The sequence below is a fragment of the Camelus dromedarius genome, chromosome 7, assembly GCF_036321535.1.
Source record: "Camelus dromedarius isolate mCamDro1 chromosome 7, mCamDro1.pat, whole genome shotgun sequence".
Taxonomy (NCBI): Eukaryota; Metazoa; Chordata; class Mammalia; order Artiodactyla; family Camelidae; genus Camelus; species Camelus dromedarius.
The window spans coordinates 27,799,431-27,817,828 of record NC_087442.1 but is presented as its reverse complement, the minus strand read 5'-3'; positions in this window follow the sequence as shown (position 1 = coordinate 27,817,828).

The following is an 18,398-nucleotide window of genomic DNA, read 5'->3' as shown; positions in this document are numbered from 1 at the left end:
GTATCTTACACATCTTTCTCTTTTGCTGCAGTTATCAGAGTTACAAACTAAAAGCTTTAAACTCCACAAGGTCAAGGATTGTTTATGTTTTTTCCACTACTCTATTCTTAGTATCTAATATAGTAAATATCTGTACCCAGTAACTATGGAATAAGGGTTTGTTGAATGGCTATTTGGCTAAAGGAACTAAAATTGACTCTGCTTTTGGTGATCAGGGCACCCTTCTCTAAATGCCCACAGGACATACCTCTGCTGTGTCCCCATGCAGTTAGTGGCTTTGTCCTCTATATTCCCACGGTACTTTGATCCATATACTTTGTATTAATGAATAAAATAAGATAAAATAAAATCTTCTCTTTGCACTATGTTTACAAGATACCAACTGTGTCTGGAAAATCAGCCTCTTCTCTTGAAAGGAGTGGTGGCATCTATCACTAGTCAGATTGTTTTATAATCTCTCTCAGCCTGTTTCTTCAAATCTAAAATTAAGGAAATATTAATAATGTAATTTTAAGTAATATAGTGGGAGTTAAATCAGTCAAATTAATTAAAGCATGTGAATATTCAGAGTATACATACTGAAGGGTAGTGAGTTGTCACCATTTTTGTGTGTTTTTTTTTCTTTTTGTTCCTGTGTTTTTTCCCTTCTTTCCACTTCACTTTCTCTCTCTCTTCTTTCTCTTCCTAATTGCTTGTGAACAACAAAACTTGAAAACTATTATTAAATTTACTTTTGTGTCACCAGCACTAATCATAGTAGCACAGCGGTTGAAACATGCTAAACATTCAATGAAAACTTTCGGATAAACGGTTAAATTAATGGCAAAACAAACAACAGAAATTATTCATTTCTGTCCATTCTTTGAATCATAAAATTTCTACGGTGATATTTAGATACAATCAAAATTGAGAACTTCTCTATTGACCCTTAATATCTCCCTCATCTCTTTGCTTCTTATAGATGATGAAAATAAAAATAATATTTTTGTAGTCTTCAAGGTGAAAAAAAATTATATCATGAGACAGGGGATAGGCCAATGCAAAAAAAAAGACTTTAAACCATAGTTGCAACCAATTGCAGGCTCTTGTTTAATTTGTTTCTTCATCCATTGTTTTACCCCTTGCTTGCTTCTTTCATTCCTTTCTTTCTACCTGCCTTTTAATTAAATTGATGTTAGTTAAAGGATTTTTGTAGATGCCTTTTATCAGGTTGAAGAAATATTCTTCTATTATTAGTTGGGTGAGAATTTTTATCATGAGATTTCAGATTTTTGTCAAGCACTTTTTGTGTATTATTGAGATAATCATGTAGCTGTTATCTATTACAGTTTATATAGTATGCTACATTAATTGGTTTTTAAATGTCAAACTAATTTTATATTCCTGAGATAAAGTCCCTTTGGTCATTGTGATGAATTGTATTATGTGTTGTCGAATTTGGTTTCCTAATGTAATCTTACTGATTTTTGCATCTAGGTTCATGAGGGGCATTAATCTGTACATTTAAATTTTTCTGTTTTGCTTATTATTTTTTTTGTTAGCATTGAGGACAACTATGGCATCTATCTTTCTATTTATTTATTTTAACAGCTTAATTGAGGTATAATTGATATATAAAAATGCACATATTAAATGTGTACCATTTGATGAGTTTTGTGCATTCTTTGCATCTGGCTTTGGTATCAGAGTAACACTGGGTTGATTAGATGAGTTGGATGGTGTTTTCCCCTCTTCTATTTTCCAGAATTACTCATTTAGTAGGTTACTATATTTCTTCCTTGCATATTTGATAGAATTCATCAATGAAAATGTCTAGGCCTGGAATTTTATTTGTGAAATGATTTTAATTGATTATTTACTTCATTTATTTGTTACATGTCTGTTAAGATTTTCTATCTCTTCTTAATTCATTATGGTATTTTGTGTTTTTCTAGGAATATATCCATTTCAATAAAGTTGTGTATTTTGTTGATATAAAGTTTTTCTTTATAATATTTGCTTATAACTTTTAATTTCTGTAACATCTGTAATGATGTATTCTTGATTTGGTAATATGCCTCTTGTCTCTCTCTCTTTTATTTCTTGGCCAGTCTAACCAAAGTTTAATCAATTGTTGATATTTTCGAAGAAGCAACTTTAGCCTTCATTCATTTTTTTTTTTTTTTACTCCCTTTGTGCTTTCTACTTCATTTATTTTTACTTTCTGTTTTCTTTCCTTAGGCTTCATTTGCTGTTACTTTCTGACTATATATATGTGTGTGTGTGTGTGTGTGTATGTATGTATATATATATATAAACAGATTAGCTGTTTTCAAATGCTCATGATATTTTTGGGTATAGTATATGTGTAAAAATGATAGCAATATATAGTGTGTATATACACAATACACACTATATATAAATATACACATATATGTATTTAATTATATAAACAATTTGGTTAATAGTGTTCTTCAAAACCTCTTTATCCTTACTAATTTTTTTTCTATTATTACTGAGAGAGGGATTTTGCTATCTACAACATATTTTTTAATAGACTACTTTGTCTTCATGTCTGTCATTTATTGTGTTATATGTTTGGGTGCACTGTTGTTATATGAGTAAAAATTTTAAATCTTCTTATTGCATTGATGCTTTTATGCTTATGGAATGTATTTTTAAATTTTTCTCTAGTAATTTGTTTTGTTTTAAAGTCTGTTTTGTCTGCTATTAGTTTAACCACTCCAGTTCTCTTATGGTTAATATTTATAAGATATATTCTTCTAATCTTTTCAATTTCAGCCTCTTTGCTTTATTGAATATAAAATGTGCTTCTTGTAGACAATATATAGTTGGATCTTGTTTTTTATTCAGGCTGAGAATCTTTGGCTTCTGGTTAATGTGTTTAGTCTGTTACATTTAACATAAATATTGTTATGCTTAGATTTACATAACGAAATTTTGCTATTTATCATCTATACATATTATTTTGTTCTTCTGTTTCTAATTTCATATTTTTGATTTTTTCAGTATACCATTTTAACTCTTAACTGATATTTAACTGTATATATTTAGTTATTTCCTTACTGGTTGCTTTAGGTGTTAATACGTACATCTTAATTTTTCACAATCAAATTAATACTGAGTTAATTCTGGTGAAACATACCACATTTACTTCAAATATAACACATTTACTTCAATGAAGTACAATTATTGTCATATGTATTACATATCTATATGATGTAAGTTATATTATTATTATTCAATTATTGCCCAGTATTGTAGTGACAGAAAGCACATAAGGTTACCATGAGACAGGAACAAGTAGAATGGAGAATCACCATGTAATGGGTAGAATGTATCTTACTGAGTGGTAACTTTGTTGTACAACATTGTGAATAGACTAAATATCACATGAGATTTTATCTAACAATATTTATAGGCCACAATTCATTCCTTTATGTTTCAAATTTTTTTGCAGAAAACTGGACAATAATTAAATAATAATAATATATACAAATTTGTATATTGTGGGTATATCATATAAGACAAGTCGCATAATATGTGACCTTTTCTATCTAACTTCTTTCAGTTAGCATATGTTTTCAAGATTATCCAAGTAGTAGGATTTATAGTATTAGTATCTTTTTATGTTTAAATAATGTTCCATTCATGTTCAGCAGTTTGTTAATCCATTCATCCATTGATGATAATGCATTTCTGTGAGGATCTTTTTAAATTTATTTGCTTGGAATTTGTTGAGATTCTTGGACGTGTAGCTTCGTGTCTTTTGTCAAATTTTAGAAGTTTGTGGAGGTTATTTCTTTACATAGTTATTATCTGATCAATAGATTTTTTGGTAACAGTACTAATTCCTGGAATTTTCTCCTCCAGTATATTCCAATAGACTACTCTTTCTCCTGCTGATTTTGAGATTTTTCTCTTGACTTTGTCTTTGTTCAGCATTTTGAACATTTTGTATCTGGATGTTGATCTCTTTGTGTAATTCTATCTGGAGTTCATTGAGTTTCTTGACTGGGTGGCTCAATGTTTTATAGCTAACTTTAGGTTCTAAGAATTACTTTTTCAAAAATTTTTTTCTACCTTTCCTTCTATTCTCCTTCTGGGACTCCCATTACAATTATGTTGATATACTTGAAGTTGTCCCACAATCTCTGAGACTCTACATATTTTGTTCAGTTACTTTTCTGTTTTAAGATTTCATAATCTAGTTTATACATCTTCATTTACTGATTTGTTCTTCTCAAGTCTGATGTTGAACTCTTATAGTTAATTAGTGAATGTGTAATTTCAGAGTTAGTTCTTTTCAACTCTAGACTTTAAATTTGATTCTTTTCTATTTCATAGATTTTACTTTTCTATTGAAATTCCATATTTGTGGAGACATGGTCATCATATGTCCCTTTACATCTTTAAATATGGTTTCCTTTGATAAATGTATTTGTAAAAGCAATACACACACATGTACACACACACACACACACACACACACACACTAAATCCAGTATCTTATCCTAATCACAGTTTCTATTAACTGCTTTTTTCCTGAATTTAGGGCACACTTCCCTATTTCTTTGCATGTCTCAATTATTTTTTGTTTTTGAAATGCAAATTATAGATACTATATTGTAACAAAATTGAATTTCTTTCTTGTCTCTCTCTCTTTCTTTTTTATTTTTTAGCAAATGTAGGCTTAAACTGTGGAATTCTTTCTTGCCCTATGTCCTTTCCACAATATGCAGCCCCTTATTATCTCTGCTTAAACACATTGAACCAGTTTATCTGTGTGAGTTTGCAAACACATTGAAAGTTTAGCCAATTTTTGAACTTTCTTTGGCTTTCACTTTCAGCCGAGATTTCTGTCTCCCTCCACATGTACATGTTTTCCAGTCATCCAGAAAAGTATGGAGACCTTGCTGTGGGCTTTCTGTTTTTTTCTGTCAAGAATCTTCATGTTAAATTTTTTTCAGGGGACCACTGAAACACCCTATCTTGGATTGAAAGGTCAAGCTAGCAGATGTTAAGGTTTTCCAAGTTGTTTCCTCCTCTGTTAGCTACATTTTCTGATGTCTCCACAGGATTATACCCCTTGCTTAAAACTCCCTCTGGCAAGAGTGTTGCTACTTTTCCCATCCTTCCCTGCCCTGATAAAATCAGTCTCAACAACAGAGTTGGGAGGATGACAACTTGACAGAAAAGCCACAGATTTTTTTTTCTGTTAATATCAGTTTTTATGAGCTCCTCAAACTCTTGTTTTCATTTGATTGACTTCTAGAGCCCCCGACATAGTTTTTAATAACAATATTAAATAGTTTTATACTTGTCATTTAGGGAGAGGATTAGTCAGCTTCTTCATACTACTAAAGCCTGATGTCTGTAATAGCCTATATGTCCCAGGTCCTTTACTGAGGGAAGATCTACATGTTTGTTTACTTTTATAGACCAGAAATAACAGCAAAGAGTTTCTTGATAAAGGAGAAAGTGCTGGGATCAGCACAGAAATTAAGCCTAAGATAAATCTGCTTGATGTCTTGATTTTTCCGAGGATAGGTCAATATATGCTGGTAAAAATGATATCTCTATAAGCATCTTGAACACATGGAAGCAGCCCATGGAAAGAAAAGAGTCAAGCTTAGAAGACTGTTCTTCTGTTAGCTATTTGGGGCATCTGAGTGGCTTAATTAATCTCTGAGCTTCAACATCCTCATCATTAATATAGTGAGTCTGTAATACTATATAGCTTGGCAGTTCTCTCCAAATGCCTGGCTATGGAGCAGCTGCATTAGAGTCAGTTTTAGTATAGAGTTTTTTTAGGTCTCCTCTCTGAATTCCTGATCCAGTGGGAGAAGATGGGAGGTGGGGTTTTTTATTTTTAACAGAAATTAATCTAAACTATATGTGGGGGTCAGGATTTTGAGAATCTGCACCCTCTCTGCCCTCCTACCCCCAAACACAGTGTTTTTTGAATCTCTGTCGGGCATATGTCAGGGTCTTAAGTGGTCATTCTTCTTGTTCTGCACAATTATGCACCATCTGTGTGTTGCTTTCTTGGTGTATTGTACTTCCCCGAAATTAAAAAAAAAAAAGCATGCTTTCTTTTTTCCTCCATTGATTCAGACACTAGCTATAGTTTATGTAGGTGTTATTAGCAGCTCAGCAGAAGGAAGATTGTTTACCTAGTGAAAATGCTTTCACAGCCCCTTCTGCAAGGGCCAATAATGCATGTGAAGCCAGAGAAGTCTGGTAAGATCTTTGCATCAGTCATAATGTTATCTGTTCACATCCCCTAAAAAAGGGTGTTTTGCTTTTGGTCTACCACAGACTTCTTTTTTAAAATCCTAAACCTTAAGAGAAAAGTGAAAAAACATAACATTGCATAGGCTTTTTGGGGAGATAAATTAAAGTTTGCGATGCATTAGAACCACCAGTAAAAGAAGCATATGCTGCCATGCACAGGCACTAAAATTAAATCTGTGAGCAATGACAAATAAAAATAGATCAAATTAGAAGAACTTACAGACTCACTTTTGCCTTCTGCTGTTTTTGTATTGCTGGAAGTCTAGGTGGCACACAGCTATAGTTGCTGTAAAACACTGATTATTTTCCCTTGGCTTAGAGGCACAGAAAGCTAGACTGAATGAAGGTAGTGAAGAATGTACTTGATAAAAGTGCCTAGATAACATTAAAAAAAATATGGACCAAACAGACTTTTCGTAATTGTAATAGTTTAACGTTTTTACCTTTTTAAATGATATTTTTGCAGTAAATTTCCTTTCTGTTTTTCACACATTTGTGAGTTTTGCAGAACAAGAAATACTGGCCTCCTTTAGAACATGGGAAATTGATACCCAGAGCAGTGGCTTCCACAAAGTCATAGGAAGAGAAATGAATCATCTGCAAGGAACACTCAGTTTGAGGCAGTAACTTGTGATTTCATTCGCAAAAGCAGAAACACTTCAAATATCTGCTAGGTGATGGTCTCAGAAAATAATCAAACAAACAAATAGTTCAGGAGAGTTGGTAGGTACAATTTATCACCAACTGCCAAATGATCTGGAAAGCAGCTCAGTGTCCTAGATCAATAGCAAATGTGCATGTTTTTTCCACCCATCACCTGGTAATATTAGAGATGACTGTTTGTTGAAAGCAACAGCATTCTGTGCATTTTATTATGAGATTCATCACTGGATTTTGTGACAGTTCTTTTGAAAGAAAACTTTGTTACCATTTTGTTAAACATTTTATTAATCCACTCATTTTAAAATATATTTATGCGATTCTTGGAAATGCTGACTTTCACTCTTTTTTGGTCTCAATAAGACATAATGTATCTCCCTTGATACTGGTTCCTGACAAATCCCCAGACACATTTAGCCTTTAAAGTTAATTCCATCTCATTCATTTCTCATCATATCAAAACATACAAGAGACAGAAGTGTTGTGCATCTTTGGAGTTACAGATTACAATTTAAAATGTGCTGATACAGGCGAAGTCTTAAATTTGAATTAACTACCACATATGAGAGCAATTTCCTGGCATTCTGTGTTCTTCAACTCAAGGGTTTTATCTTGGATGAGGACATGCTTCTACTCTGGCAAATGAGCAGTAATAGAGACACTTTGGGTAAAATGAAGCAACAATGAACCAGGATTTATTATGTGAGCCAAGAATTTAAGCAAAATTAGAATGTTTAAATGGAGCAGTTGATTGATATAATAGAATTATATATCTATAATATTATATATATAATGATATAAATGGGTTTGTAGAATTTTTTTTGAAAAATTATGCAATTTAGCTTAATCTCAGGAATGACTTCAGTTTATGCTTCTCTGAGTTCTGATGGGTGTAATCTGCTGGTTTGGAACTACTGCTATTCCTAAGTTGGGCATCTTGTTTCTAGACAGCTGCTACCAATCAACTGCCCCCTGCAAGAACCAGGCAAAGTGCACTAAGATTAGCCACAATATTCATCAAAAATCATTTAGAAAACCTGGCCAGAGTCAAATAGCTGTTTTAATATTATTGTGTTCTCAGGTTTTATTGCTATCCTCTGACTAGTCTCTTTTCTCCTGTGTCCCTTTTTGACTGTTGACTGCTGCTTTGCCCTTTTGAACCTGCATTTTATGTCCTTTGGTAGATGTTTCTCTATTCTCGCTGACTGTGGACCATATGCCTTGCTCTGCACTCTGGTGGGTGCTCCTTTGGTTTTGTTGTCCATCTGCCTAATTTCTGACCTTCTCTTGTAAGCAAGAGCCTTCTGATAAATAAATAACCCCCAACACTGCTGTTGCATTTTATAATTGTCTTATCATCATTACTTATTTGGGAGCCAGTTTGTCTAAGTATAACACATGTGCTATCCACTCTAGAGTGGCTCTGTTGATTGTTGGTTAAATGATTGAAAGAAGTTAAAATATCTGGCCTCTGATCCATTCATCTCACTGGTAGGTGGGGAGTGGGATTGGTGGAGGTGAGTGGGTAGAGAATAAAAAAAGGTCACTTGGACTAAACTTATTAACTTGATGTTTGAGTAAATAAACTAATGAAATTTGCCCAGGAGGAAGAGACTTAATGTCTGAAATACCCTTAGCAGGATGTCCCTGGAGGATTACTCAGGATGGATCAGCTTGGCTCCCTGGAGAAAGTCATGTGCAACTCTCTCCAGTATAAAATGGAGATTTTTTTTTTTTATATGCTAGTCTTTTGTGAAGTGATCCTGTGAACCTCACTTAGAAACTTCATGTATTCTGGGACAGAGAGATTTATCCAACATGAGGAGAAATTTGGGAGCAACTCTTAACAGCTCTACTTTGTATAGTCCTTTATTGCCTGTGTCCATTACGTTATGTAGTAAACCTTGGCACTGGTTAGTATCTCTGATCCATGTGAGTCTGGTTTGACAATCTGATGTTGCGTATTAGCTCAGGATTTTTGGCTCTAATGTGGGACTGCCAGGATTTGAATCCCCGTTTCCCCAACTTTTTCCTGTGGGCTTTGGGCAAGTTACCTAACCTGTCAATGATTAATTCTTCTACGCAAATGGAGATTAGGAATAGCTTATGCTTTGAATTAATGTGTGTAAAATGTAGAACTGTGTCTAGCACATAGTAAACTTGAATGTAATGTTAAATTATTTTATTAAGGTTCAATTCAAAAGTAGGACCACCATAAGAACCAACATTCATCATGTACTTAGTGTGCACCAGGTACTGAGTTAGGCATTATAAAATGATTATTTTCTTCTAATTTTTACAATCAACCCACAGGAATAGTGAAAAGGATTTCCACAAATGTGGAGGAGACTAAGACTGGAGTTTACACTTTGTCCTTCTCAAGCATATATAAGGTATAACTAAATGTTACTCCTCACATCCAAATTGAATTTCTCTAGGCTCTTTATACTCAAAATGCTGTCTGCAGTAGTGGTGTCACCTGGGAACCTGTTAGAAATGCAGACTCTTTGGCTCTGTCAAAGGCCTACTGATTCAGAATCTGCATTTTTAACAAGATCCCTGGAGTGATGTGTGTGCCTGTTAAAATTTAAAAACCCCATTTTAGCTGTTTTTAGATTTCTTCCATGCCATTTTATCAAGTACATCTGCCATGGTTTTGAAATAAATATGTATTTTAATTGCTGTAGATTTTCACTGAACTTTGTGGTTTAATTTTTAGCTATAACATGGGAGTCATTTAAATCATGTTCAGTGCCAGTGCTAAGGAAGAGGAATATAAGACAGACAATTAAGGTGAAGCTTTAAGCAGAAGGAAAAGTTCCTTAATTGAACTGAATTTCTCTCCTAGTAGTTCTGCTATCCAAACTGCCTTAAAAAGTGAAGACAACATCACATGGATTCAAGTTCATGAATAGTTTTCAATAGAAATACATCCTGCATTTTCACATTCTGTGTTTTCTTTCATTTATTTTTCTGTAAAGTGAGGTCAAATATGGAATATAAGTACTTGATAATTATCCAGAACCACAGATTATAGGGAAAGTAATTTAGCTCATATTTTGATCCAGTGCCTTTCTTGTTCTAGTCTATGATTTATGAAAATTTTGCAAAAGTTTTGTTATGTTCTTTTTTATGGTTCAGGTTTGATTGGAGAAAATTGTGCTTCTTGCAGCTGCCCTATTGATTAGAATACCTGGAATACCAATAACATTCTTGCTAAACTTCCACACACACCGAGTAAGTTACTGAAAGAACTGGGTTCATATTGTAGCAATACATTTTTACTTAAAAAACAGTGTAACGCTGGGAAGCATTAAAATAATAAATTAAGGGAGAAAAATATCCTTGACAGTCCTCACCTTATAAAAACAGTAGCTAATCATGGTCTTAATTCTCAATCTGCTCTGGAACATTGAAACAGCTTGTGGGCTGTAGAAATAAATGAAAACAACACAAAAGAGAACAGAGGCTATTTACTGAGAGTTTGCTATAGCATGGGTATCAGCAACCATCACTTGCATTTATCAGAGACTCAGAGACAGCCAGGAGAGTGGGAAAACTTTACAGTGAAAAAAAGAGGTAAGCTCCAATTGGAGGTTATTGACGTGAGGAAGTTGGGAGGGTGAAGTAGAATCACAACATGGTATGAGATGAATTTAGAGAGCGGGTTTATTTGGGTTTTTCTAGTTGGTCCTGAATTGGAAGCAGAGGCAGAAATTAGGGAAACTGACAGTCAATGACTAAATCCTCATTTTTCTGGGCCAATTACTGAAGAAGTTGTTTGGTTTCCTGGGCTGCTTGCTGTGGAGGTTGCTGGTCAGAGTTTTATTTTCCTATATCATCTGGCTGTTGTCTGTATATTCAGTTGTTCAGGACAGTATTCAATTTTTGACATGAAAGAACTGAAAATATCAAACCTGCTATTTCTACTTTTTTAAAAGAAACCCAGTGTTCTAACTTGGTTTTATCTCAGTCCTCTCAAATATTAGAAGTTATTTAAAAAATAATACATATAAGCATTTGTGCTGAATGAAGTGCTGCCTACCAGAATTGCAGGAGAAATAACAAGGGCGCCCCTATTGAGGTGATTTGACAACTATTATTTTCTGTACCTTTTAGACCTCAGAATAAAGCTGCAATGGGGATTTTACAGAGGAAATTTTTAAAAAATGGATATGTTGACTGAATTCAGTCATCACTGGTAAGCCTAGGAATTGTCAATGCAATCTTGAAAGCAGTTAAAGGACAATAAGTGAGACAGAGTCAGCTTTGTAGCAAGCTCTATTCTAACCTGTGGGACTAAGTAGAGAAATGAAACAGTGAAGTAATTTTACCTAACGTTTAAACATTTATACTGCTCCAAGCACAGTCTTATGGGCTAATGAATATTGAAAAGAATAAGACTGAGGTTGATAAACATGGTGCATTCAGTAAACATTCAGTTACTTTTATCCAAATGCAAAAATCTACTGTTTAAATACGACAGTATCTTTTTGGAAAAGGTGTGGCAGCTAAAAGTACATTTTTATCAATTGATGGCTCCTCATGCTACGTTTAAAAGATAGCAAATTTATGCTCTTTATCTATTATATATATATATCCCATTTACCAGTTGTTAGGAAGGCCAGATCCAAGTATACCATCAGAAAATGTATATTTTATCAACATGGTTTTCTAACTTCCACTTTTATTTAATTTCAAATGTTAATTTATTAAAAATTACAACACTGCCTTATACATAGTTAGTTTTCAATGGAAGAATTCATAGTTAATATCTTCATTAGTATTAAGGTTTGGCAATTAAATATAAATAACACCAGTAACTGGACAATTTAGTTTATATACTTCTTAGTTGTCAGTGAAATTCAGTAAGGAATGTTAACGTTTTCACTGGATTTTTTTCAAGCTCTTTTAAGGTTCCTCAAAATTTGCCCAATCCCCCCTTTGGAATTTTGAATTAATAGTTCCAATAGCATTTTCCAAGTTCTTCCCTGGCTGCTAATTTGTATCTGTACTCACATAGGTAGGTTAATGAAGTAGGCCAAGATAAATAAAATTGTTTGCAAATTGGACAAGCTTAAAGGTGTGCATGAAAGAGATTTATATGTTGAAGGATAGTAAAATTAATACAGTTGAACTGGAAGAAAAATAGGAGAGAGATGTTTCTGAAAGCTTCAAAGAGTTTTGTATCAGACTGGTTTAAAATTATGCTCTCATAATATATGCAGAGTATGCTTTTACTTTTAATTTGTTCTTGTTAAAGTTTTATTTTAATGATTTATTTGCATATTTAACACTGAAAGAACTAGCATTAGAAGATGAACTCTCCCTGATCCTAAACAAATTTAGTGTGTCTCTTACACTTTTCTGCACCCCATTAAACCCCAACAAAGCGTCTCTTTTCCAAAAACCTCACTGCTTTGCTGCTCCCGTCTCTGACAGCTTTTCTCTTTCCCTCACTTCCCTAACTTCTCCTTTGACTATTTATTCACTGTGACCCCACCCACCTTCAAACCTGGTAAAAGCCCTACAACTAATGTCTCCGTAAAATAAAACAAAAAGCATTGTAGAGACTGTCTGCTTCTTGCTTCCTAAAGCCTTGCTTCAGAGTTTAATAGCAGTCATTCCCCACAAGTAACTTCCCTACCCAGATGCCATTTCTGCATCTAAAACACATGCAATACTTTCCTCTAAGTGAATTTTCTTACTGGTTTCTAAGGGTATTCAATTTTCTTTAAATCCATATACCTGCTCCAAACTTCCATTCTCTTAGTTCTTACCACTGAGTGTCCATTTTGAAATTATATTTTAAGGATTCCTTCAAAGTAGACATGTTTGTTTGGTCATAATCTTAGGGATGCCAGTAAAGTATAACATCTCTCTCTCTCTCTCTCTTTTTTTTTAACTTTAATTGAAGTATAGTAAGTTTGCAACGTTGTGTCAATTTCTGGTGTACAGCGTAATGCTTCAGTCATACATATACATTGTCATTCTAAGTGACATAAGCCAGAAAGAGAAAATGTTATCACCATGTGACACAAATGAACTTATTTACAATACAGAAACAGACTCAGACATAGGAAACAAATATGATTACTGGGGGGAAAGGGGTGGGAAGGGATAAATTGGGAGTTCAAGATTTGCAGATACTAACTACTATATATAAAATAGATAATCATCTTTAAAAAGAAAATCATTGAGATTTTGCTCTTTACTAAAAGTTCAAAAACAAAATAAAAAAATCAGCTTTATGCTTAAGTGATCTAAACATGCACCTTTTGAAATTCTTGTGGAAAATACTCCATTTAAAATGTTCTCATGTGCAGCATTCTGGTAGCAACTTTGATTATATTCTCTGCAGGAGGAAGACAGACATCCCCAAAGAGAGGTTAATTTTATTTTTCTTTAAACTTCATTCAAAGAAATGAAGATGAAGAGAAAAACACTCATGTGGCTATAAAAGCATTTAGAAACACTACTAAAAAGGAGAAATAAATTGTTAATGTTTTCTGAGGATAAAATGCACCTCTTTAAAGCCTATGTATTTTCATTGATTTGGTTTTTCTTCTGATTCACAAAGACTAGTTTGTATATATAGCACACCTTGAGAATTATACAATTAGTTGCAAAAGCTAATGTAAATTAAATAATCAGTAGATGCTTTATTTGTCAGAAATCACTTCTTATTTGATAAAAATAACTAATGAACATTTTTAAATAAATTAATTTGCATCTCCTTGATATGGGAAATGTTGTCCATTTGTATTTGACTGTCTCATGACAAAGAGCACGGGCATTCTAGGTACCCATTGCAAGCCAGTAAACCCTTAGAGTGATTTTACTAAAATATAATGCCTTCCCTTGAATCTCTCTAGGACAACAATCTCTGATAGAAATATAATGCAAGACAACAATGTGAGCCACATATATAATTTCAAATTCTCTAGTAGCCACATTGAATCAGTAAAAATAAACAGATATTAAATTTAATAGTATATTTTATTTAAATCAATGTGTCAAAATGTCCATCTTTTACTGTGTGTTCAAGAGAAAATTATTGAGATATTTTATATTTTTCTTCTTACTAAGTTACAAAATCCAATGTGTATTATATATTTATAAGATATCTCAAATTAAACTAACTCTATTTCAAGTGCTCAATAGCCCACATGCCTAATTTCTCCTGTGTCAAACAACACAGCTCTTCTGTTTATCCCAAATTTTCAACTTCTGCTTATAAGTCACTTGACTGAAATGTCACAGTTCCCTATACTAGCATACAAATGTAGAGAAGTGGAAGCCCATCAATATAGGAAAATTAAGATCGCTCTTGCTTAAGTAAACAATAGATGGCATTTTTGGTAAAATTCAATAACCATGTTTTATTATTTCCAATTTATAAAATTTAATTTTTACCTGATACCATTCTGGTTCTACATTAAGAAGATTATCTTCTTTCAGATGGCAATATGATTTGTTTTAACAAGTGTTCTTGAATAATAGTATAAATACCTGCACTTGAGGGTAAGGCATGCACACATACAGACACACACACACACACACACACACACACACACACACACACACATCAACAGTAAATGAAAAGGTTAGAAAACTTCTGAAATATGTAGTGTATGCTCAAGAAAAATATATCCACGGAGATTCATGAAGCTGAGCATTATGATGATCTAACAGTCTTTTATCAAAGACTATTATTTCCACATGATTAAAATGACTAGTAAAATAATTGTATGCTCATTATATAAAACTAAAGGAAACAACCCATTATATATATATGACTTGCCCCTTTCAAATATGATTATCCAGATCTTTTTTTGGCCACACAAGATACAGCACTGATTTTTATCAACCGTATAATTTTGTTCATGATTTTAAAATATTTTTTATAGTATTATTCACCCTAATAAAGGTAAAGGGGTACTATATCTTCAATGATTGAGACAACAGTTATATATATATTTAAACATGAGATATAATTCAAAGTGCTTCAGATGCTGTTTTTAAGATTTTTTTCTCGGCATTTCTCTTACTTTCCATGTCTTTTACTTGAAGGAGCTCTATAAATTCATGGTTGTTTCTAAAATCCTTAACTTTAAATGTAAATTTTATTGGTCTCCATCTACACTTTTTGTCTTGATCTTGATCATCTCTTGATCTTAACAATGGGAAATTTCTCATTCCCTGCTTACATCTGACTGTTTCTTCCTTCTGTGTTCTTCAACCTGGCCATGGGATGGCTTTACCTGCTGTCTTCACCTGACTGATTCCTAGTCAAACTTCAAAACTTTCTTCAGTGTCAACACTGCAAGAAGTCTTCTCTGATGACCCACTTGAGTTAGATACTGTACTTACGTTACAGCTCACAAGTTAGGAATACTTAGTGGCATGAATAACCCTTCTCCTCCCCCCAGGCTGTGAGCTCTTCGAAGGCATGAACTGTGGCTTAGCTGTATTTGCTAAGTACATTACATTCAGTATTTATTGGAGAAATCAGTGAATGAATGGATGGATGGCTGGATATTGAATGAATAAAACGTACATATTATGCTTTGGTTGCTGAAATTTCATCTCATCACCTTTGTATATGCGAGAGATCAAGAATTAAAGGAAGTGGCAGGAAGAACCATCACATTTGATCTGAATTTGAAAATTCACTCCAACTTAATAATTATTGCAGAAGTGTTTATTTTCCTGATAAACTGTATATGATTTTACTTACATTTAAGAAAAGAATGATTCATTATTAATACGAGATTCAGCAATTTTTTTCTTTATTTTTTGCTGTTGTGCTACATTTTTAGTTCATGTTTAGCTATCAGATGTATTCAGGTAAAATATTTAGGTTTACTATTATTGATCATAATTCCTTTAGAAGAAACACATCATTTTGTTAAGAAGGCTTCTGGTTGGAAATATGTGCTTAGCTTGAATATGTTTGTGTTTATGCCCAGTCTAAAGCCAGAGTAGCTGCTTTTGCAATTTAACATTTTTAGTTTTCTCATAGTGTCATTGTTTCCTTAATAGTTGAAGAAACATTCCAGGAAACACTAAAACTGTCTCTGTAATCATTGCATTGAGTGATTCTCAGAGCTGCACATTTGTTTGAAAATAACTAATGATGTTGGATTTCTTCCAGCATCATACACATTTGGAATATTTATTTTTATTCAATCAAACAGTATAAACACATGTCTCCTTTCTTAAAGAAAAGCTGTCTTAGTTTACTTCATGCATGGACTTAATAAACTCTCCACAATAAAGTAGTGTTGATTATTGCTTTGCACAGTTGTAGCAGCCTCATTAGTTTCACTACATAGCTTGAAATGGTTTCATGCCAAATTAAAAATGTAGGTCATTCAAAGGACTAATGGTGCTAGTTTAGCATGAAGTGATTTCAGGCACACCCGTATCCAAGACTTTTATCATATTCTATTGCAAGCCATTTCTCACAATGGTTATAATTTTGTATGTCATTTTTATGAAATCATGTATAATTGCATTGTTATAAATACATGCCTTACATGTCCACCAAATTACTGAATTTTTAAGGTAGTAATTGTTAGTGCCTGATAAAGTATTCAGAATATTTTTCCTTTAATTTTATGGAATAATTTTCATAATTTTCATGTTTTCCAAAAATGCATTCCATAGAACACTGATGCTATTGTTTAGCAGTGTGAGGTATTTGAAGAAGAAACAAATGATCAAATAAATCTGGGAAAATATGAATTAAACTGTTTTACATGGGTTACAATACTACAGAGCATCTCCAAGTCAGATATATGTATTAACAAATCTCACTAAAGCATTAATGAAAATTATTTCAGTCTTTTCACTCCTCAGTTTGCTTACCTTTTCAGCAGTATTTAGCATCATTGATGCTATTTTTTTTAAACTCAAGTTGTTTAATTATTGTAAATTAATACAAATGTGAACTTCAAGTATCCAGAAGTATAAAAATATTCAAAGTTTATTTATGATTCTCCATACTTTGTCCCTTCCCCAATTCAGGTATTCACTGTCATTAAATACTATCTCTTTAAATGTTGACAAACATACACACACATATGTATATGTATATGCATGTGTGTATGCAAATATGTATATAAATTTTTAACATAAAGATTAATCCATTATTCACAGTATTGAATACTTTTGTTTTTAACTTTTCAGAATATATTCAAGTCCTTTCCATGTTAGTACATAGATCTGTTGTTCTTTTTTTACAGATACATAATATTCTCCTATTTGTGTGTAACAATTTATTAAGTCCATTCTCTATTCATAGACATTAAAGTTGCTTTCAGTGTGTTACTACTGTAAAAATGCAGCACACTTGTTAGCATATTATTTCACACATGTGTAATGTGTTTTGGGTTGATTTTCCCAAGGTAGAATTGCTAAGTACAAAAGTACTGCATTTGTAATTTTGGTCGATATTACGAATTGCCATCCATAAGGATTATGCCCAACATTAGTAAAAGCATGCCTGTTCTACACACACTGGCCAAGATGATCTATCAAATTTTAAAAATATGTTTTCCAGGCTTTTTTTCAGATTTAAAGCCATCTTCCTCAATATGTATTCCTCTTTTTTAATTCCAGTTTTATTGATATTCAGTTTATATATAGCACTCTGTTAAGTTTAAGATATGCAGCCTAAACCTTATCATTTCTGTCTAAATCTGGAAGCCAAAGACCTTATTCTTACCCCACTCTCCATATTTAATCCATTATATGAGTATCCAAGAGGTCTCCTCTACTCAATTTCTACCACTGTTACTCTGCAACAATCTAACATGTGTTATTATGATCTCTGTAGTTATCTTCAAACTGGTTTATCAACATAAGTTCTAGGTCTCTTCCAATAATTTTTTAGATTAATTTAAGTTCATGGAAAATTTAAGAGGATGGTAGAGAGATTTTCCATATTCCTCCTGCCCTCACACATTCATAGTGTCTCCCATTACCAGTTTCCCCCACCAGACTACTGAGTATACATTGACACATAATTATTTCTCAAAATCCGTAGTTTACAGTACAGCTTACTCTTGGTATTTCTGGTGTATTTTTGAAACACAAATATTTTATTTCATAATCCTCTGAATGACTTTATTTCTTAGCTAAAGGTACAGTTTTTTGATGATCTATAATGCTTTATATAGCCTAGTCTTACATAATCCACCTATCATGGGGGCTTCCTTTGTCCTGGAAGCAAGGGTATTTCTCTCAGCTTCTCATGCATTGTTATCCTTTCTGCTGCTATAGCATATTTGCTTGTGGTTTTCATTGCCCTTTTCTCAACTTCTAGCTAACACCTACACATTCATCAGATCTAATTTCACTTGTCACTTCCTGAAGAAATTCTTTGTAGACTTTCTAGTTTAGATCCAAACCCTCCTATTCAAATAACATACTAT